Here is a 22052-nt window from a genome sequence, read left to right on the forward strand (position 1 = left end):
GCCCACTTTCCTCTCCAAGTACTGCCCCCATCTCCTTTCTCTCTCTTTCTTCTCTGAACTCACTGATCACACTGTCTGAAGTTCTTTCCCAATTCCATCCCTAGCACTTCTCCCATCTGGCTTCTGCCCTTTGCACTGAAGTGAAACTGCTGTTGCCAAAGTCTTTGAAGACCTCCTCTTAGCCAGATCTCAAAACCAGTATTCTAATTCCTCCCTCTTTGACCTATTATTCACTTTCAAAGCAGTCAGCCATGCTCCTCCTCTTAAAATCTTCCCTTCCCTTGGTTTCTGTGATTCTGTCCATGCCTGCTCCTCCTCTTACCTCTCTAATCACTCCTACAGAATTTCACTTGAAAGATTCTCTTCACCTCCCCACAAGGTGGCTGTATAGGTTTGTAAGGGATTTCCCATTCTGCATTAGTGCCTCCCTTGATTGCTACATCTGGGAAAGTGGCTCTTGCAGCATTGGATGCTTCCTTCCACTCTACTTACTCTCATCTGTAACTCAGCCCTTCTGCCAGGTCACCAGTTAGTCAACCCCTTCCAGGACTACAAAGCCCAACAGAATCATTGTCAAATGCCTTCTTTGGATGCTGCCAGCTTTAATTATAGGCTCCATGCCACCATGCCAGGGGCTAACAGAGGAACTTGCTCACTGCTAAACTGGGTTGCCACCTAAGAACCCTATAAACAGCAGTCCAAGTATGATCAGTCCCAATCCTATTAGCTCCATGAGCCCAACTTAGCTGGCACAGGCCAGTCACAGGTATTTATAATTGCAGTGTAGACATACCCTAAGACCCTCATTAATCCTATCAGGTTTTGTCCGTGGTCCACAATTCTCCATTTACACTTTGTGTATAGATAATCTTATTTGAAAACACAAATTCAGCTATCATCTCTATGCTGATGACTCACAGATCTACTTCTCTGCTTCAGACCTGTTTCCTCCTGGCTGAACTAAAATTTTAGCCTGTGTCTCTGACATCTCATGGGTGGCCAGCCTTTGGCAAAGATCAACATGGCTAAGAGAGAGAGAGAACCCAGTCTTCCTTCTCCAATCCCTTCCCCACTACTGCCTTTCTTGATCACTGTAGACAATATCACCATTGTGCCTGCCACTCATGCATGAAATGTGGGTGTCATCTTCACCTCAGACCTCACATCTAGGCTCTCACATCTAGAATATGGTTAAGTTTTGCAAACTACTTTTGTATACCTCCTCTTAAGATATGAACCTTTCCATCATCAATACAGTTAAACTGTCATCCAAGCTCTCAGTGTCTCATGTCTCAATTACTAAAACATCCTCTAGCCTTCACAAAGGCAATTTTGCCCTACCCATATTTATTCACACTGGGTGTTACAAAGATAATTTCCCTAGCGCTTTGCTTTGATCATGTCACCCCTCTTTGACCTCAGCTGAGTCTCTCTCCCCTACCATATCAATCATAAACTACTTGTCTTCACTCTTATGGCCCTTCATGGCCTGTCCCTGTTCAATCTAGTATTCTCATTTGTTACTAAAAAGTCAATTCCCTCCACTGAGGCCAGCCTCCATCACCCACTTGTTACATTTTAAAACGAACACCTCAGTGCTTTCTCTTCATACTGGGGTGGAGATTCCCAGAAATATTTGCAAGGCTATCTCATTATCCTCCTTCAAATCCATTTTTAAAACTCTCCTTTGTCATGAGGCCAACCTTTCTTTGTTGTAATGAGCACAAACAAATCCCCTCAACTCTCAACAACAGGCTGCTAGTGCGGTAAGATGTAGCCTATCACACTGACCAATATTGGCTCATTGCTTCTTTGTACTCCTTTTTCAGTATTCATCTGTTCTCTCTTGACTTAGACTGTAAGGTCTTTGGGGCAAAGGACTCTCCTTTTGTTCTTTGCTTGGATAGCACAAAGCACAGTGGAGTCCTAGCCTATGACTTCATGATTATACAAATAAATAGTAACAATCATGTAAAGGGTCTCAAGAGACTCACCAGAAGACTTCTGGCCCAGAAGATACTCATTTTCAGAGCCCCCAGAGACATACATCTGTTGTTCTCTAGGTGCAGAGAAATGGCATCTGTGAGCCATCTCCTGTCTCTTTGACTAGTCTAAAATAGGTTGCTATTTTCTAGGTTTTCTAATATGTGACTGTTTGTAGATGAATCATAACATGATGCTGGAAACTTGGCAATTACATCAATAATTCTACACTGTGCATTGTACATGACCTGCATGCTAAGGAAGGGGAGTAGGAAAGAAAGCTTTTGCAGTTCCTGAAACTCACCTCATCTCATTATATCAGTTATGAGCACAGTCTGAGTTGCTTACAAGGCAGATGTAAAAGCAGCAGCATCCTACAATTCATGCCTTACTTGCTATGACTGCTCAAGTTCCCCTGGAACAATAAAATAGCAACCAATTATTCTGAGATTTGAGTCTGAAAAAGTATAGAAAAATATCCTGCTACAGAGTCCTATTTGTAGCATTCCTCACAGAGACTTAAGAGCTCCAAACCACTATTTTCAAATGTGGGCACCTGCAGCAAAGCATCTTAATCCTTATTCAGACACCTAAATAAATGTGGCCTGATTTTCAGGGGTGCTTAGTAGTTGCAGCACTTGCAGTTTACCACTAAGATTATATAAAATCACCTTGCATAATCTACACTCTGGAAAGAAAAGTCCCCCTGTGAAAACTCATAAAAGAATCTTGGCAGAGGAATGTGGTTAGTACAAACTACCTTGTCTTTCCTTCCTGGAAGTAAATGCTGTGGACTTGACAGATTTTTTTTCAAAAAGCACCCTAACAAGCATTTTGTTTTATGAAATGACAACTACCTATAAGTCTTCTGTGTGAATTTTCTCTTAAAATGCAATTTATTTTTACATAGAGACTTGCATCCAAATTATCCCAAAATGCTTTATAGGGAGCGGATGCTTTACCAAACTAGGAATTGCAAGTGCCATACAGAAAGGAAAAGAAGAATAGAGGGAAAGAATAGCTGGGAGTTATAGTTATTCAAAAGCTTATTTAATTGTTTATTTGTAATATGGAGAAATAAAGATGCCACTGCATGATTCTGTCTGAAAAGAAGCCCACAAAGATTTACCAACATTTCTAATTGAGCAGATCCAGTCCCTAAATGAAATACACCCATTGTGGTTTCAGTATTTTACATATAGTATTTCCCTTTAAAAACAGGCCATAGGCAAATTTATGTAAAGAAAAAGCCTGCACTCATTTCCTTTTACATTTGTTGTCACTGGGAAATGGGTGTCTTAAACCCTTGAAATAAGGACCCAAGAGTACAGTTCTGAAAATTCAAGCAATCAGTGCCAATTAGTGCCTATTTTCTTCCTCAAATTAATTAAGTCAGACATGGGGAACCTTTTGTGGGTTGGGGGCCAATGACCCACAGAAAAATCAGTTGGGTGGGAGACAGCGGGGGCGGGAGTGCCAGTGTGGGTTTCCCAATGCTGGTGGAGAGGAGCCCTGTGTGCTGTGCCCAGGTGACTGGATCCGCGCACACTGGGGACTGCATCTGACCTCTGGGCCTTAGGTTCTCCACCCCTGAAGTAAGGTGACAGTGAATAAGAATGACACCCAGTGGTTCTATTTCTCATAAGATATAAGTCTATTTCCCATGATTATTTTCAATGCCCCTCTTTCATTGCATTTTGTGTAGTAAATATGTATTGGCTTCCCATCATGAACATAGTTATGAGCATTCAACAACTTTAAACTTACCCCATTGTGAAAAACAAGGCATAAATAACTTAGTTTAAAATGATTGTCATGATCCACATCTTTACAATACAGTAAAATTCCTAATAAACATTCCCATGACTCAGAGAGTTTCCACAACACAGTTATTTCTGCAAACCATAAGGATAATGATTCATCCAGATTCAGGGGTATTCCAAAAGATTTTATTTGTATGCTGACTAGCTACATATACCGAAAGTTACCCACATATTTTCTTCTGTTGGGCCAAATTCTGGTCTGATTTGAACTTGTACAAATTTATTTTATTACATTTTCACAGGGTACCACTCCAAGAGTTCATCCCTTTGCAATGATTATCTCCACATTAGGGATATTCTCAGGGATCACCATATGGAGCTGGCTCTGGGATTCTGTTCTTCTTAAAACGGACAGGTTGAAGTTAGTCAGATAAAACTGGGGGAAGCTGTGTTTCCCATAGAAGAATGGTATCAACTCACCTTCCAAAGCATGTTATCAACCAAGAAAACTTCAGTAGAAAGTAGCAAAGCATCAAAGGCAGGTATGATATTCCCTAGATGGGAATGGTATAATACAAGAGAACATTTAAGAAGTGAGGTTATGGCACACTACAATGGTATCTCAGTCTGAAATTGCCCTAGATGGTAACTAATTTCCACATGGTATTTGACCAATTTTAAGACATCTAATCTTGGCCAAGCAGAATGTACTCCTATTGTGGTATCTTTCATGAGGTATGTTCATCCATTAAAATTATACAAGATAATATTTAGCATTGATCTGCTCATTTTTTACTAAAATGGTTGAAAAATAGGTTATTTTTCCTCATAAAAAAGTCTCAACTTTTCAGCAAATATAATAAACTCAAAATATTTCAGCTATAAGACAAAATATTTTTAATTTAAAATGGCACTATGGTGTCTCAGAGGGTTATAGGTTAGGCGCTTTCTAACCCCCATCTCCTCCCTGGCCAGACTACATTTTCCATAATATGCCACTTGCTCCCTTCTTGAGGAATGGAAGGGTGCGTGTTAGAAGGCCCTGAATGGGAGATATAATCTGGCCCCAGAGAGGAGAATGGAAGCATTGGGAAATTGAAGTTCATCTCTCATGAAGCACCATGATGCCATTTTGAATGAAAACATTTGTATTTGTTTTTATTTAGCAAAACAGCCCACACTTTCTGAGAAAGGCATAACTTTTTGCACAAAAAAGATTAATTATAATTTTAATGCAAATTTCCAACCAGTACTATTTTTGACCATCTGCCACAGAGCTGAGAACCATATTTGTGTGTGCTGCTATCAGGCAATTAAGATAATTGAATCCTTTGTTTCCCCTGAAGTTTGCCAGGAGTTTTACGCCAAGGCTTCGTCTACACTGCCGGTTTTGCCGGCAGTGAGTATGCAAACGAGGCACAGATTAGCATACCACACCTCATTTGCATGATTTATTCACGGCGTTTTTGCACCTAGGGTTTTTGCGGAAAAAATAGTAGTATGGACAGGTTTTTTCCACAAAACCCTCGTTTTCTGCAAGATCCTTATGCCTCTGAGAGGCATAAGGATCTTGCAGAAAACAGGGTTTTTGTGCAAACCCCCACCCCCCTGTCCACACTACTTTTCCCCCCTGCAAAAATGGCACATGTAAATTATGCAAACAAGGTGCGGCCGTTTGCTAATCTGTGCCTCATTTGCATACTCACTGCCGGAAAGACCGGCAGTGTAGACGTAGCCCTAGAGAAACTGATGAAAAGACATATAAGAACTTCCTTGACCAATGACTGGAAACATTGTCCCTGGACAGACTGGTTTCTTCTTGTGGAAAGAGCAGAAGACTAGTATCTCATCTTGTTTCAGTGAGTGGAAAAGAGCTGCCCTGGAAGAGATTAAAATGACAGAGACTGATTAAAATCAGAGGGTGCTGGTATAACCAAAGGCACACTTAAACCTGACAAAACAAATATAAAGAAACTACAAAGCTACAAAAGGCCTGCTGAAGCTAACACAAAATCTATACTTGATGGGGAGGCAAGTTAACTTGGATATAAAAGACTAATACATGTGTACAGGGGAAAAAATTACAAAGTTATAAATAAGTAAGTTGAACAACAAGAAGCTAGTGTGATGACTGAGTGGTGAGATGACTGTCCTGATGAGCTTCCCACATATGAGAAACTGATCACTATTTGCTAATGTTTTGATTTAATAAAGATTTGTTAGACCCATATGCTGAGTAGTGAATCGTTCAGCCCAACAGGTACTATGTATACCAGTATGGAGAGGTGGAGGGGCAGGACACCTGGTTCACTTTTGAACTTGCTACCACCACATTTAGTCCTAAAACCCTAAGAATTTGCAGAATTACCCCCCTCCTCCCTTTTTCAGGCTAGGGGACCAACTCAGGAATGAGAACTGTGCACAAAGATTATCTTATTTTACAGATGGGGAAACTGAAATGGGGGCAGTGGAGGTTAAGTTACTTGCCTAAGGCTATAAAAGGAAATCGTTATTGATGCCAGAATAGGAACTCAATAGTTCCTGGATCCCTGATCTGTACTAAGACTCTTAGAATATAACTATCTCAATTTTAAAAAATTCTCACTGTAACATAGCATAGAGCCCTTAAAATCAAGCTGCATTCTTTTTATTTTTTAGAAATACTATTAATAAGGGGAGAGAGAGAGAGAGAGAGAGAGAGAGATTGGGGTGGCAGCTGTTAATGATTAGAACCTTCCTGAGTACAAGATATACTGTACTTGCCAAAGCAACACACAATTCTTGGTGATGTAGGACTGTGAAAAATAGACAGAATTAATACAGCTAACATATGCTTATTCGTGCCGTCACTTCTGAATAAAATAAACTTTTAATGGAATGAACCTGGAGCACTAGATAGGGAGAATCAGATTTCCCCAACATGAACTTTCAATCTTTGTTTACATCCTCAAAAAGTCTGTGATACAGTTATTTATCCATTATTTATTTATTCACTAAGTAGTAAACTCAGTAACTAGCATGTGATTTGGTTTCCCAGTTTTCTTCTAAGAATTCTGGCCAAGTACTCTTTCACAAAGGAAAGCCAAGGAGTGTTTTTATTTGAAAATGCAAAGGAAAAGGAAAATATTGGAGTGCAAAGGAAGAGAGAGTATATATGTTCAGCCCTACCTTATCAAATCTCTTTCATTTCAACTAACTGATGATGGATCAATCCCAAAAGGTCTGGAGGTTCAGCTTAGTTAAAGCTTCCATGTGTTCAGAGACATCTCTAATCCTATTGATTATCTCACCCCAAACAAGGCCCACTCAAACCTACTCCCACAACATGGTTCCTTCTAACCTTTCCCCAGGCTTGTTCGGAGTTTTAAGTGCCATGCAGCTTGGAAAGCCCCAAGTTCTTATATGTACAGAAGAATTTGATTGATCATGTATGCCAAATACAGGGGGAAAGGGCATACACTCAAATTCTAATAACAGAACTATCATTTTACTAGAGCCACTTATGTGGGTCCCTTTAGGCTTCACTTGTTATAACTCTTGCACCTTCACTTTCTTTTCACTTCCTAGTCTCCTTTCCTGCCTTAGAGCCCTGAGTCTCTCAGCCATGCAAGCCTTGCCACTTTAGGTTTACATGTCTCCCACTCACCTCTTTTTCATGGGGCTTCACACTGTGTAGTGAACAAGCCTGAAAACTCAGAAGCAAACTTCAGCAAGAAACAAACGCTGTCAAGTTTCAGGTCTAATCCCTGTAAAATCTACAAAACCCATAAATCCTTCTCTGTATCTCATGGAGAAGTGTGAGGTTTGTTCACATTTGACATTAATTAGTTCCTAATTTTAACACACTAATATATTCTGTGGTGAAGGACTATAGCTCACATAGTTTTATATCTATAGCTAACTAGCTCTAAAGTGCAAACTGTAAAATTGGAGACAGTCTCATAATTTTTGTCTGTCAATTGGGTGAAACCCCTGAATAAACTCAGATATTAGAAATGGAAATCATGTTCATACTGTAAGTGTGAAGAAACTTTGTAGGCTGGCAAATAATATCTTTGTGTCTTAAACAAATTCCTTACTTAGAAGTTAAGTGAGGCTATTCAGTCTCCAAGACCACTTTGGACTTGGCATTTTCCTCTTCAGAGACGCTCTGTATTATGGAAATGCATGTGAAGAACTTCTGAAGAGTAAAAAGCTGAATAAACCCCCCTTGTCTCTACAGTGCAGCCTGGAACTAAACCCACTTATTGATTGTAAGGGTTAGTCATAAAGCTCTTCAAAATCCTAGGAGGAAAGGTGTGAGCAAGCCCAAATGCAGATGGATTATTTTAAGACCATATTCAAAAATTAATTCATCCCTGTGAATAGTTGCTTGTGGGTAATTTAGCGCCCACTCAAGTCCTCAAAATAAAATGCATCTGGGGCATAGGCCTTCTTCTGGCATTCTTCTCAGAGATGAAATATACCTTTACTGAATATGAACCTATAGCTCAGGTAGTATAGTGCCATGTTCAAAGAATTCTAAGCAATAAAGCAAATTGTTGTGACTCTGTCAAAGTGCTATAATTCAGGGATAAAACTGGTCAGGATATTTCAAGAAACTTCTTGAATGCTTCATGAGAGTCACTCTTGGTCCAGACATGAACTGTACTTACCTTCCTCACCTAGTCCTCTTTAGATAGAGCCTTGCAGGGATGAACTCTTTGGTAATATAGTGGAGTTCAGTGACAACGGCACATATGGTAACATGCCTAACTCCAAGATTTGTGCATATCCAATTTTATTTTTTGCTTTGAAACAACAACAACATTGTAGTATAGCAGAAGTCTCAGCATTTGTATCACACTTGTCACCAGGACAGAATTTAAGGGCATGGTATAATTCCTAGACAAATCTGAGTACTTTACCCAAACCATCCAACTTACAGCATAAAGGCACTTAGTATGATCTGCAATCAATGGGTCTTCAACTCATAAATTCTGAAAACATTTTGAAATGTTACCCTAGTCTTCATTTTATCCATAATACCAAAAGAGTACAGCAGATCAAATTATTTGTTGCAAAGAAGCTCCGTTAAGAGTTTGTACAACCATAATCCATCCTGTTTCCTGAGATTCTTGTCTATGTGTGAAGGCAGTCTTAATCACAAGCAAAACATGCAGCTTCTTACAGGCCTGCAATTTATTCAATATCTCCAATGCATATACTGGTACTAATACCCTTCTCCAGCACTGAGCCTGCAGAGAAAGGAGTAGCTTGCCACTGAATCTTCCAGTAACAGGACAAGTAACGGAGGCCTGATTTTCCCCATTCATATGCAAACACCAACATGTCAGACATCCATTGCTGCAGATGAACCATCTCCAAAAATAAGACACTGACTAGTTGTGTCATGTTAAGAACAGGGCTTGAGAAAACCCACATCCTTGGCCAAGTCCACACTCAAAGAGAACATGGAATCAACACACGCAACTCCACTATGTTAATTACATAACTGGAGTCGATGTATCTTGTTTCAAGTTTCCCTGCCATACCCTTACTCCTCACCGAAGGAGTACCTGCGGACAGCAGGGGTGCCCTCTGAGCTCAATTTAGCAAGTTTAAATTAGACTTGCTAAGTTGACCTCTGGAAGATTGATCACAGCAGTGTCAATCTTGTTTAGTGAACATGTGGCCATAGTTAGAAAGACTTAGTTCCTTCTCACCAATCCTCTTTTAGGCTTTCCCTACACTTTTTTGTTATTCTCTCTTGTAAGCATAAGACAGTAACTGCCACTGAGGGATTTATCATGAAGTTCAGTTTCTCATCCAGATGAGGAGTTCTGTTTGGATGCTCTTGTTTTCCAGTTGAGTAGTGAGTGCCCATTGTAACAACATGTCCCTCATGGTGTAACAGATGCCTTTTTTAATTTAATTCATGGCTGTTCCATGAATACTTATGTGTATTAGCTGAAAATTACTCAGCAGTAATACCACTGTTCTATGTTCACACTTCTACAAAGAGGAAGAAATACCCACCCTTGCCAAATGTTTCTCTGTTATTAATGTACAACGACAAATGTCATACTCTCTTCTGGGAACATTATATTGTAATTGCTTTGTTATTGCTTAGTAGGCTATTAATGCATGCATGTCTATCAGAATGCAGAAAATTATGTTGCTGTGGTACATTGATTTCTTGTGCCATCTTGTGGAAACAATATTACCTGCAATACAGTATCATAGCACCACTTCACAAAGTTCGGGGTAAGCAGGAACTGCAGGTACCTGAATTATATCTCACTGAACCACACAATGAAAAAAAAAGCTGTGCTTACCTATTCAACATTATAGTTCACTCAAAAATCTTTGTCTTGATCTTTCCCCTTTGAGCTGAGTTGTACACTTTTGTACACTCTCTGAATGGTTCAGAGAATCAGTTGTTCAGTTCTAATTTGAACCATTGTCCTTGTTGCAAACTAGTTTTAGCTCTTCCTCCATGTTAACTTACTGGAAAACATATTGTACATATTTTAAACTTTTCCGACTATGCAACAGTGATTTATTTATTTGAGCCACTAGTCAGAATCAAGTGACACTTTTCAGAGGAACAGAAATTGTTAATTCTTACAATATAGGTTTAATAATTGCTTAATTATATTTAGGAAATGAAAAATTTACCAAAACCAGCTACCATAACATTTAAACATGAGAACTTGTTACAGTGAAAGTTTTGTCATCTGGCACTATGTTAACCAGAAAACTTTGCTAACAGGCATTGCCCCCAGACACAACACCAATGTAAGGCACAAGCACCAGCTCCCGCCTATCCAGCTGCCTGTTGCGGGGCCTCTGTCAGCCAGCACTGCCGGCTGATACCAGCTGGTGCGTCCTTCCCCCTCAGTCAGCCTCGAGCTGCCAGGAGCTGGATCTGTAGGTAGTGTGTGGGATAGAGCAATAAGCTTTGTTATCCAGCATATTCAATTAACTGGCAACCCCCTCATTTCCTGTGAGTGCCGTATAACAAAGCTTTCATTGTACATAAATGAGATTTAACTTTTTCCTTTATTCAGAGTAAAATCAAATAGTTCTAATAGGGAAATGAATAACCACACAATTTTAAAACCATATATTGGACTCATACAGGGCTCATGCAGGAAATTAGACATCAGTTGAAGTCATCTTCCCATTCTAAATCCATTTTCAATCACTCAGAATTCATAACAGAATTCTTTTCTGTTCCGACCCCTTTAATCATATAATATCCCGTCAGTGAGCAAACTAAACTAAATCTCCTATCTCTACTCTCTAGGCACTCACTAAGCTACATTCATGTAAGGATACAAATGATAAGCACTCGGAAACCACAAAGAAAGCATTGTAGAACAGCAGCAAGAGGTAAGTTTTCAAAGCAGTGCTTGGGGGATTTAATTGTGTGGCTCTTTTTAGCATTAATGTGAGTCAAGAAACTTAATCTTCATGTTCTTCTTTGAAAATATACTTGTGAGAGTTGGAATGATTTTCCCTATTTTATAACTATCCCTAGATCATAACATATAAACATCAAACGACAAAACGAATGGAAGTTCCCAGTAATATCTACTCACCACAAGGCAAATAAGACCAAGTATCACAAGCACAATGTAACCAGGAAAAAAGCTACATAAACTTTTCCCTACAGTTTTCCCCTGCACCTTAATTCAGACATGCAATTTCCTTACTATGCCATTTCTGAGTTCTCTAGAATAGATCTCTAGTCATATCAATTATGAAAAATAGGTGGTAGTTCAAAAAATATCCTCTAAGAACCAGTCTGAGACCAACACACTAATTTTCTTTCATGACTTATGGATAACAAAGTGTCTTGACATCATAAGCAAATGTGATAACATGAAGCATCACACGGCTGCTCCAAACTGTACTATTGTAAATTAATTCCTCTGATCTTTCAAATACCTTTCTTAGTTCCCTACTACAGGAGCTTTTTTCCTCTTACGCCCACTGAACCTGCCTGCAGGGATATAAATGCTTGTGGAGAATAGAGGATATTCTTTGATTGCATCAGTGTCTATTCACAAGAGGGTCAATCAAGACAAGTAAAACATCAAGGTCTCTATCGCTGGTGGTAAAACTATATCTCTTCCAGGTTCCTTGCTACAGTTCCAGCATTGCTTCTGTGCTCAGAGTGCTGAATCAGTGATAAAAAGATCCTTCTCTAACAGTCTTTCTTGCCCTAAACCTGCCAGAAGAGACACACAACAAGAAAACAAAAATTGCCCCAACTTCCTGCTCTAGAACTGTAGCTCCATCACTTTTTTTGAGGCTTGTCTATACAGGGAAAACGGACGGAGTAGGAATGTAATGGTGTAGTTGATTAACCGTTAAGCAAAAGCGTATAGGTTAATGCTATAGACTACACACATCCACTCCTCCTTTGCCAGTAAATTTTTTAGCAGGCTGGCCAGCAGCCCATCTCAGTCCTGGCTCACGCTGAGTCTGGGACCTACCCCTCGATGCGGCTCTGCATTTAAAGTGTATTAGGAGCCAGCAGGCACACAGCCTGCCTGGCTCAGTTCTGGCTCACACTGGGTCTGCGAGGTCAGCCCCCCACAGACCCTTCATATGATGGAAACCACTTCAAGCCAGGGGGTGCAACAGCACTCCTAGTTCTAGCACCTATGCTCCTATTCTGTAATAAGTCTCCATAGAGAGCGTTAGTGTGGAATAGCTTATGCACCTGCAATTTATATCCTAATTTACCCTTTCATAATTCAAGCCTGGTTTCTCAGAGTTAAGCCTGCAGTGTAAATCCCTATACAGTAGGATGCCATACAAGTGCTGATGGTCTTTGTGAGCCCTCCTCTGCCCACACAGACATATTTCCATCTGTTTTTAGAATCTGAACACCAGCCTTGCTGTAACAATCTCCAAGGCGAAATAAGAATTCTGGTTATTGGTGCAATCCTTTCCAAATTGCATCTAAAATCCCCACGTCCAAATATTGTACTGCTACGTACACAGGAACTCCTTATGCTGAAGCCAAATGTATCCATTCCGAACTACAATTTAATACTATTGCAGTTTACACCAATGCTTTCCCTCATATCCGTTATGTTCAAAACAAAAAGTACTTACAGCACTGAGCTACAGCTTTTAAAAAAAGAGGAGCACAACTACACTTACATTTATACTCATGTATCAACAAGTGTCAATTAACACGGATTGTAAAATTCTAGTGCTGAAAGGGTACAAATCTTGTCTGCATTTGAATTTACACTGCAGTTTGTACCGTGATGAACAATTCAAAAAGTGTAGCTATTCCTTCCAATTTAGTTTTGCTGCTACTGTTCACCTACAGCAAAGGAGTCTGCACCATGAATCTAAGTTACTTCTCCATTTTGGAAATGGGCGTGTTACTCTCAATTTATGCTGATGTAAGTGGAAACAGAATTTGATCGTTTATCTCCCCCGAAACACGTTTCATTCATCCCTCATTAATCCATGTCTTGCTCCTCAGAGCTCCATTTGGTGAGGGCCTATATGGCACCATATCACACCTCTCTTTCCCTGCTTTAGATGCAGCAGGAGAGGTCACAGACTGGATAGGTTCAGGCTGAATATATAGAAATTATACCATTGCTATTCTCAAGCATTCAAAGAAGCACGAGTCAGCCCCTTTCCCCCCCAAAAAAATCATCAGATTGACTTAAAAGTCATTATTAAGAGAAAACCAATACAACTTACTGGTTTTGAGCCTCTAGGATTACTCACGCCAGATTTTCCAGTTTCTCTTTTCAGCCGTGATGGCCCAAATTTTTTTTAATAGAAAGTTAAAGTAGTCACAGCATCACATGATTCCAGGAACTGGCGCTTTAAGAAAATACTCCAAGTATCATGAGACTATTGTGATAAAATCATGAGAGCTGGTAACACTGTAGCTTCTTTCAGCCTAATGAAGATTCCCATGAAAAGAAAATGCCACTCAAAGCCAAGTATTGCACAACAGGTTCTGATGTTAGCCATAGTCATAGAAGATACTTGACAGCCATGCTTCTAGATCTGAGACATATCACCAGTAATAAAGGTTCTGCAGCTCAAATTAGGCACTTGGGTTTTGTCTACACTGGTAATTGTGCAAGAAAGCTGAAGTTAAACCCCTCCCCCTCTCCAAACAACAAAAGCTTTGCTGCAGCAAGTACTAAGTTTATGAGAGATTCAAATTTGATGCAGATACAGGTTCTTCGCACCACTGCTCTCCGGCCACCAAAGCCAACACCACTCGTAGGTGATGGAAGTTTTTTGTTGGCAAAAGTGCCGACAAATAGCTTTTACATTGCCTGACTTTTAGCAAGAAGGCTGTGTCAGCACAGCCATGTCATTAAAAACTGTGTAGTGTAGACATCCCCTTGGTAACACCCATGAAAACTCAGTTTTCAAATGATGCCCACAGTGATCTATACAGCTCCATTGCTTTCACCAGGTGTAACTGTCTGGAACTTGGCAAATAATTGTGTTGACGAGGCACAAAAGGAATAAAATTCATCTTGCTCCTTCTTAGCTGTGTTGGCTCGGCAGGGTTAATTCGAGTAAAAATGTAGTAAGAATTTAATTTGTCACTACAGGGAGCAACAGTGGTATAAGGAATAGATACAAGTAGAAAAAGATGCCATTTGCCCATAATGACATATCAGAGGAGAATTTAACTTTTTCCTTTTCTTCCCTTTCACTCGCTATAAGATGCACCCTCTTCAATATTCCCTTTGCTTTTTTTATAAGCCTGGTTCTGCCTTATATAAACTTCATGATCATGTGGTCTGTTGCAGTAGAGGGCATACTTATTAACCTCCTATGTTAGAGATTCTTGTTAATATCTATTTGTATACCCAAAGACCCTAACGCATATTAACAAAGTGTTTTGGTAATTCCTTGACACACAATTCCAAATTATGTTTAAAAAAGGTTTTTTTGGTTTTTTTTTTAAACAATTGATGAATAGTTGGTGATTGTTTTACTTTACTGCTTAATTTTAAATTAATTTGAAGTGTAATTCCTTAGCTATAAAGTTTTCTGAAACTACTGAGAAATGAGACACATTAAATGAACTGCATTATAAATCATCTTCTTTACATGATACGCAAATGTGTGTTAGAATAAAAGTAGAGGGTATAAATTAATGTGTCAAAGCACAATTTCCAATGTTTCACTCAATTCTGAAACAAATTTTCTGTGTAATTAAATTGAACAGCACTAGGTGAGCATTTAAATTGTAGGAAGTTGCTATTGCAGAGATGAGAAACTAAGTTTTCATCTAGTAATTATTGATAAATCTGTAAACTTTTGATGACCATTACGAAGACAAAAAGTTTCTGCTGCATTTTACACTCACTAGCCAGCAGAATTTTCAACAGTTTTACATGATTCAAAAAGCAAAGGATTCAAAACTGCTATTTACAGCCCAAAGAAGAAACAATAGCCAATAGAATTACACCACGGATCAGTTTGGCCTTGCATATTTAAGAACAGTAAATTCTATACAACAATAAAGATGACAATATAAAATCCTAGTATTATGCTTTGAAAATCATTCTAAAATAGTCATATATCAAAATTCAAATAAAGTCTTCTGACTATTAATAAATTCAATTATTTACGAAGAAATTCAAAGAGAGTTACTGAGAGATGCGGTCCTGGATAAATGCTATTTTGTAAGAGCACAGTTTGTTCCATTGTCTCAACATGGATCCCTTGCTTACAATTACTTGTTGGGAACAAGAAAGGAAAACAGAGAGGTAAGGCTGAGCCACTTCAAAAATTACCAGATATTCAACGCCTCAAGTGCAGTGAAGTATATATTTTTCCTACATACATATAGGCAACCAGATCAGATACTCAAATAATTAGTCCGAACCACCATAAATGATAGAACAGAACACTTCTCTGATAAAGAAAACATAGTACTGAGCATTTCAAATAGATTAATTAAATAAAAACCATTACATTAGAGGGATTTGAATTCTTATGGGAGGTTACTTGTGTTTGAGTACTGCCTAATGACATGCTAGTTTGATACATTGTATTTAAACTTTTAATGGTGTACTACACAACTAACCACCACCAGCTGGCTACTAAGACCACTATTATGGTGAATTTATAAATATACATCAGCTTTGACCTTTCATCTCCCTCCCATTTCTTTATTGCCTATCGTTTTTGTCCCAAAACACAGACCAAGCATATGGAAAGCTTGGCAGAATCATGAACAACTGCTGAGAACATAGTGCTATAACATAAAATGGAGGGACGTACTCCACCTGTAATTATACTTGTTATTTTTTAAGACGGACACAAAGTTGAGTTTGTATCCATAATACTGAATTTCTGTTTTGAGTGCTTGCCGTATTAATGCAAATGCTTTGCACAGAATAGATTACATTCTCCTCTCCAGAGGTGACACATAGGTAGGGTGGCATGTGTCCCCCTCACCCAACTTGCTGCATGGCTTGTTTGAGCTTCCTGCCTTCATTCCTGCCCCTGCCCTTCCCCTACTGGTACAGGTCATCTGTGCTCTTCTCCACTACTATCTAAACTGTTGAAACAAGAAAAAAGAGTAAATGAGAATTAGAAAATTTGAGCTACCGCAGAAAGTTTACGAGATTAAAATTTGATACAGAGGCCTATTCAAAATTGCAAGCTAGCTTTTAGGCTTAGATAGAGTATGTAGAAGTGGTCCAGTTGTTTCACCCTCTGTGGGTCACCACCTTACTTCATTCAGTCACCATCTAGAGTCAGGGGAATTAGCATCAGGTGTAGTGTCAGGCATAGTCTCCCAACCGGCTAACTGACTAAGCAGCCAACCACCTATAGCCCTTATGCCTGGCACACAGAGGCCGTGCATCGCTTAGTCCAGGGGTGGGCAATGATTTTTGGTGGGGGGGCTACTCCAAGAATTAGGTAAGTGGTCGAGGGCTGCGCTCTTCCATTATATTAATGAAGGAGGTGTAGGGTCTGAGATGGAGGTTGGATGCAGAAGGGAGGTTGGGGTAAGAGATTGGGGTGTGGGATCTAGGAGAAAGTTTGAGTGAAGGAGGGCAGCAAACTGGGGTATAGGAGTGAGTGTAGGGTCTGGGAGGGGAGTGTGAGCTGGGGTAGGGGTGCAGGGGTTTGGGTTGGGACCTGGGACAGGAGATTGGGGTTCAGGAGAGGATTCTGACCTGAGGGAGGGGAGTACGAGGAGGGAATGCAGGTTCTGGGAGGGGGTTGTAAGTAACCTGGGGTGCGGGGATGTGGGCTGTGAGCATTTGGGAGGGGGTTGTGACCTGAGATGGAGGGTAAGAGGGGATGCAGCACCTGGAAAGATGTATGGGGGCTGGAGCAAGTGTACAGAAGGTTTGGGTTACATGGGGTAAGGGGGCAGAAGGTTTGGGGAGAGAGGGCAGGGGTGCCAGAGGCAGGCTGTAGCTGAGACACCTTACGGGAGCGGCTCCCCACCAGCAGCCCAGCAGGTTCCTTAAGCAGGATCCCTGCCTTCGATGCCCCTGTACTGCTCACAGCAGTTATAGGGGCCATATTTGCTTCTGCAAACACTGAGTCCCAGGGAATAAGAGGCACTTTGCATGCTGCCTGTCCTGCAAACAGGAAGCTGCTATTGGTCAGAAACTGGCCAATGGTAACTACAGGGGACAGGAGCAGTGTGAGAAGCGTTTGCCCCCTCCCCTGGGCTCTCAGCATTCAGAGATGCACATGGCCTTGCAGCAGCCAGCTTCACTGAGTGCTGCTGGGTGAAGGTGGAGCAGGGAGGGAGTGGGCTGAGACTCTCCAGGGCTGGATCTGGCATCTCACCAGGCCACATCCAGCCTGCAGATCATATTCCACCCGGCCCTGGCTTAGTCTATAGTTTCTGACCCTTGTGGCTGGGTTCAGGGTCCACATAGATGACAAGTAGCCCCAAGCCCTTCCACCAAGGGTCGAGCAAGGACAGTGGTCAGTTCACTCGCCTCTGGAGACAGAGCACGACACACAGTCAGTTAGTTCTGGTCTCTATATGTAAGGCCAGAGCAAGGCCAGTAGTCAATCAGTGCTAGTCTCTCAGTGCAGATACAGAACAAGCCAGCAGTCAGTTAGCACCCAATGTAGAGACAGGATACAGCTAGTAGTCAATTAGCTCTAGTGTCTTGGTTCAGAGGCACAACAAACCCAGGAGGCCTGGGCTCTTGTAGCAGAGCCAGAAGAAACCCAAGAGGTCAGGCATTCTAGCTCCAATGGACAACACAGGCCACTGTGTCTGGCAAAAGGAGGCTGCCACCCCTGGGGTGGGGTTGCAGGTGGGGTCTGGGCCCACTTCACTGGATTCTGATGAGGGCCCTAACAATGGTCTGCCACCCAGTCTGTGGGATCCCAAGCGCAACACGCTGTCTGAGCTTTAGCCAAAGCTGCAACCAGACCAAGGTCAGCTGCCCCTGACCCACTTCCTCCCCTCTCCTCTGGGTGTATCTGGAACAGAAGGGCATCCTCCACCTCTTTTGGGTAGGCGAACTGCAGCAGCCCCAGCAGGTCTGTGGCAGAAGCGGGATCCCAGGCAGCAGGAACGAGCAGAGTCCATCTGCCTCCTTTGGTATCTCAGCCCCACACAAGTGGGAGGCCACACTCTCTGTGCTTTCTGTCTCCCTGGCGAACTTTTAGTGGGAGGGACAAGGCAGGTCTGGCTCCACCCAGTTTGGCATGGAGAGTGGCCCTTCTCCCTCTGGGTTGGAGGAAAGCCACAGCGCCTCGCTACAAGTACGAGTGGAGAGTTTAAAGGCTTGCAACTAGTCCACCAAATTCCAGAAAAATTTCAAGCTGCAATTATAAACTAATGACTAGTCTAAATGGAATCAGAGTCACAAACTCATTCTAACCAGGTTTTGGTGTTCCACTTTTTTAGTCTATGTATGAGCTGGCACTTGAGTGTCAAAAACTGAGAGCCAGAGGGAATGTGGACAGAATCCAAGCAGAACTTTTTAAAATGGCCTATCTTCCTTAATTATATTTATCTGATTCAGCAAAGGTCTATAAATCAATCTTTTACAATTATAGGACTACCCCCTTCCCTCCCCCCCCAGAAAAAAATGTGGCACAGGGAGGATATTGTGCGTGTGTGCATGTGTGAGAGTAAAATATCTCTCACCATGAAAGCTATTTTACTTGTTTTAGGTATCTGATGCCAATGGCCATGAAAAAGAGAAACTAGGTTAAGACAGCCTAAAACAAAACTAAAGTAGTGTGTTAAGTGCTTAAATATGTTCTTCCTTGGAGATTTTTCCTGTTTGAGAGGTCATCCGTGGAGAGTAGAAAAATTAAAAGCTTTGTGAGTGTATCCATGAAAAACAGTCTCTTGTAAAAACTACAGTAAGTGACAGGCAAACCTCCAAAGATTTAAAAACGGAGTGTATTATGAGAAAGGCAGGTCCCTTTCCCAAATCTGAAATCTTTGGGAGTTTAACATTTCCTACCCTCTGAATTTTTCCCACCTTTACATGGCTCCCATTCCTCTCATCATAAGCAGGAGTCAAATCCTGTACTGAAAACTAAAAGATACAGAAGTCATTCTGAAGCATTGGGAGAATTCTTCTCAGTTTAATATTGATCATTAGCTACATTCCATATATGCCATTCACAGTTAAATAAAAGGTTGGAAACATTCAGGAATAATATAGAACTGTTGGTGACGTTTTTCTGTAACTGAAATAGTCATGAACATTTATGTGATGGACCAAATTCTCTGGCATACTCCATATGTTCTATGTGGCTATAAGGAGCCTGATCCTATAATTACATGTGCGCGCTGTAATTATATTTGCCATTCTGTTAAATATAACACCTCCCCCCCCCAACTTTCTTTGTACTTAAACAAATAGTCCTTTGTGCAAGCTGAAAAAGTCACTACTGCACAGTGTGTGTGTGCACAAGAACTCTCTTCCTCAGTAAACCCAAAGCAGCAGGAGGTAACGGAGGAGGTATCAGAAGCCACTCCTTACAAAATAAACCTGCAGGGTGTACAAGAAAATCTGCAGAGGAAATGTCAAATGCCACAAAAAAGTAACAGAATTCACAAGGAAGCCTGGTATAATTGCAAGATAAACCCAGGGGGGAATAACACAAAAGCAGAGAAACCTATGATCATAAGGTGTCATCTGCAGTAGAAGCAGCACCACACTAATATATGAGAGAGGATGCAAAGGAGAAAACTCAGGAGACTGATGTCTCAGTGATAAAGTGACAGCCAGGACAATGCATTACCCAAGCAAAAAGCTCTGTTTTAAGGGAGACTGACTAGACAGCTAAGTACCAGCACAATTATTCAGTTTCCCATAAGATCATCAATGCCAAGATATTTTGTTGTATAACAAAGGATTCAAATAAATTAATTACTGGAGCAGTAATATGAAACACACATCTTGATAATATTTTACTACTGGAAATGCTGCATTCATACAACACTTGAACCAAATTAAAAAGAAAAAAGATTTGAGAAAGCATGAACAAACATTCATAACTAGCCAATTAGCCTGCCATAAGACGGGATTTTCAGGTCTCTTGCTCCATTTCTCTCTCTCTCCCTCCTCCTGAGCATCCCCCTCTCTCTCAGCTCTCCTCCACCTTCTGCCTCTCCCTTCTGCCTCTCACTCTCTCTCGGCTCTCCTCTGTCTCAGTCAGGGATGCACGCTCATCCAGGCCCCGCCCCCTGGGGGGTGTACGTCACCGCCTCGCCCCCCTTAGCCTTCCACCGTGGCCCTCGACTGACTTCTGCGCTGCTCAGCCAGGCCGCCACGTGGGAGCAAGCGGCGCAAATGACCTCTCTCTCTCTTCTCCTCCTCCTGCCTCACCTCCCCCTCAGCTCTCTTCCGCTTCCTGCCTCTCTCTCCTTCTCTCTCTCTCTCTTTCTCTTCTCTCCCTCCCACCTCTCACTCTGTGTTTCTCTTCTCCTCCTGCTGCGTTTCTCTCACTCTCTCTCTCGCTGTCCTCTGCCTCCTCCATTCTCCTCTCTGTCTCCTCCGCATCCTCTGTGTTTGCTCCGCTTTCCTCCTTTTGAAGCCGGTGCCCTTTCCTGATGTCAGAGACGCATGCTCGTCCAGGGCTCACCCCCTGGTTGTTCCCTCTGGTCAGCGCTGTTGCCTCCCACCGTGGCGTTCGTCTGACTTCTGCGCCGCTCAGCTGGGTCGCCACATGGGAGCAACAGCTGCATGGGGAGCGTGGGGCCCAAACGGCCGCTTGCATCGCTTGCTCCTGTGCGGCAGCCCTGCTAAGTGGCGCAGAAGTCAGCCGAATGCCACGGCGGGAGGCAACAGCGCTGCCCAGCGGGAACAGCCAGCATTTCAGCATTACATAGTCGCAGACATTGGGCTACTATATATATATATATGATACTATCATAGGACTAAAACTGCCTGCATGTCATGCCACTCCAGGTTATTCCAAAAAGCATCTGACTCATTCAATAGAGCCGGCGCTGAGCCCACAGAGGGAGACTAGCTGGGGTTGGGAATGGGGGTTGCTGGAACCATTTGGTGTCCCAAATTTAGTGGTGTTCTATACAGCTGACAACATGGTATAGATCACTGAATTGCCTGCTCTGTTCGTTCCCTCTAAAGCACCTGGCTGTGGCCAGTGTTGAAAGTCAGGATACTGGGCTAGATGGACCATTAGTCTAAGGCACTGATTCGCAACCTTTTTTATACTGCTGACTGGAAAATCCACTCTCAAACTTCTGGTGGACCGGTAACATTTTATTTACATATGTGCATATTCATTATCGCAAATAATGAATATGCAAATAAAATGTGACCTGTCTGCCAAAATATGTACCCTGCCCTGCTCCCAAAGCCACCGCGAATAGCCGGCTTTAGCTTCAGTAGCAGCCTGTTACCGTTGCGGCTTCTGGAGCTGAAGCTGGCTGCTGTGTACCCCATCCCGGCCCCCAGAGCCTCTGCACACAGCTGGGTTCAGCTCCGGCAGCTGCTGGCCACACTCCTCAGAGCAGCCAGCATGGGCATGGCCTGGCAGCATGCCATGACCGGGCAGCCAGTGGTCATGGCCTGGCCCTGATCCACGGACCAGCGGTTGGGAACCATTGGTCGAAGGGAAGGACAGTTGTGAATAGAGGGAAACTTTTAAATTATGTCTACAACAGCCAAATACTGTCATATTACGTAGGGTTACTTCATAAGGGCTGATCCTGCAATGAGCTCTGTAGGAGCAGAGGCCTATGCCTACAATAAGCCTCACTGAAATCAACAGGGATTCAGCCATATGAAGCTAATTCCAGAGGATGGTCACTATTCTGTACAGGGC

The 22052-nt window shown here is 41.9% G+C and overlaps 1 long non-coding RNA gene across 1 annotated transcript in view; it reads left to right on the forward strand.

Moving 5' to 3' along the window:
- Positions 1-16807, forward strand: part of LOC149524146 (uncharacterized) — a 101209-nt gene extending 84402 nt beyond the window's left edge. The window contains exon 4 of the long non-coding RNA XR_016349880.1: positions 11038-16807. This is a non-coding gene — a long non-coding RNA (uncharacterized LOC149524146). The remainder of the gene's footprint in view (positions 1-11037) is intronic.
- Positions 16808-22052: the final 5245 nt, after the last annotated feature.

Source organism: Pelodiscus sinensis, chromosome 6, assembly GCF_052426305.1.
Source record: "Pelodiscus sinensis isolate ZL-2025 chromosome 6, ASM5242630v1, whole genome shotgun sequence".
Taxonomy (NCBI): Eukaryota; Metazoa; Chordata; order Testudines; family Trionychidae; genus Pelodiscus; species Pelodiscus sinensis.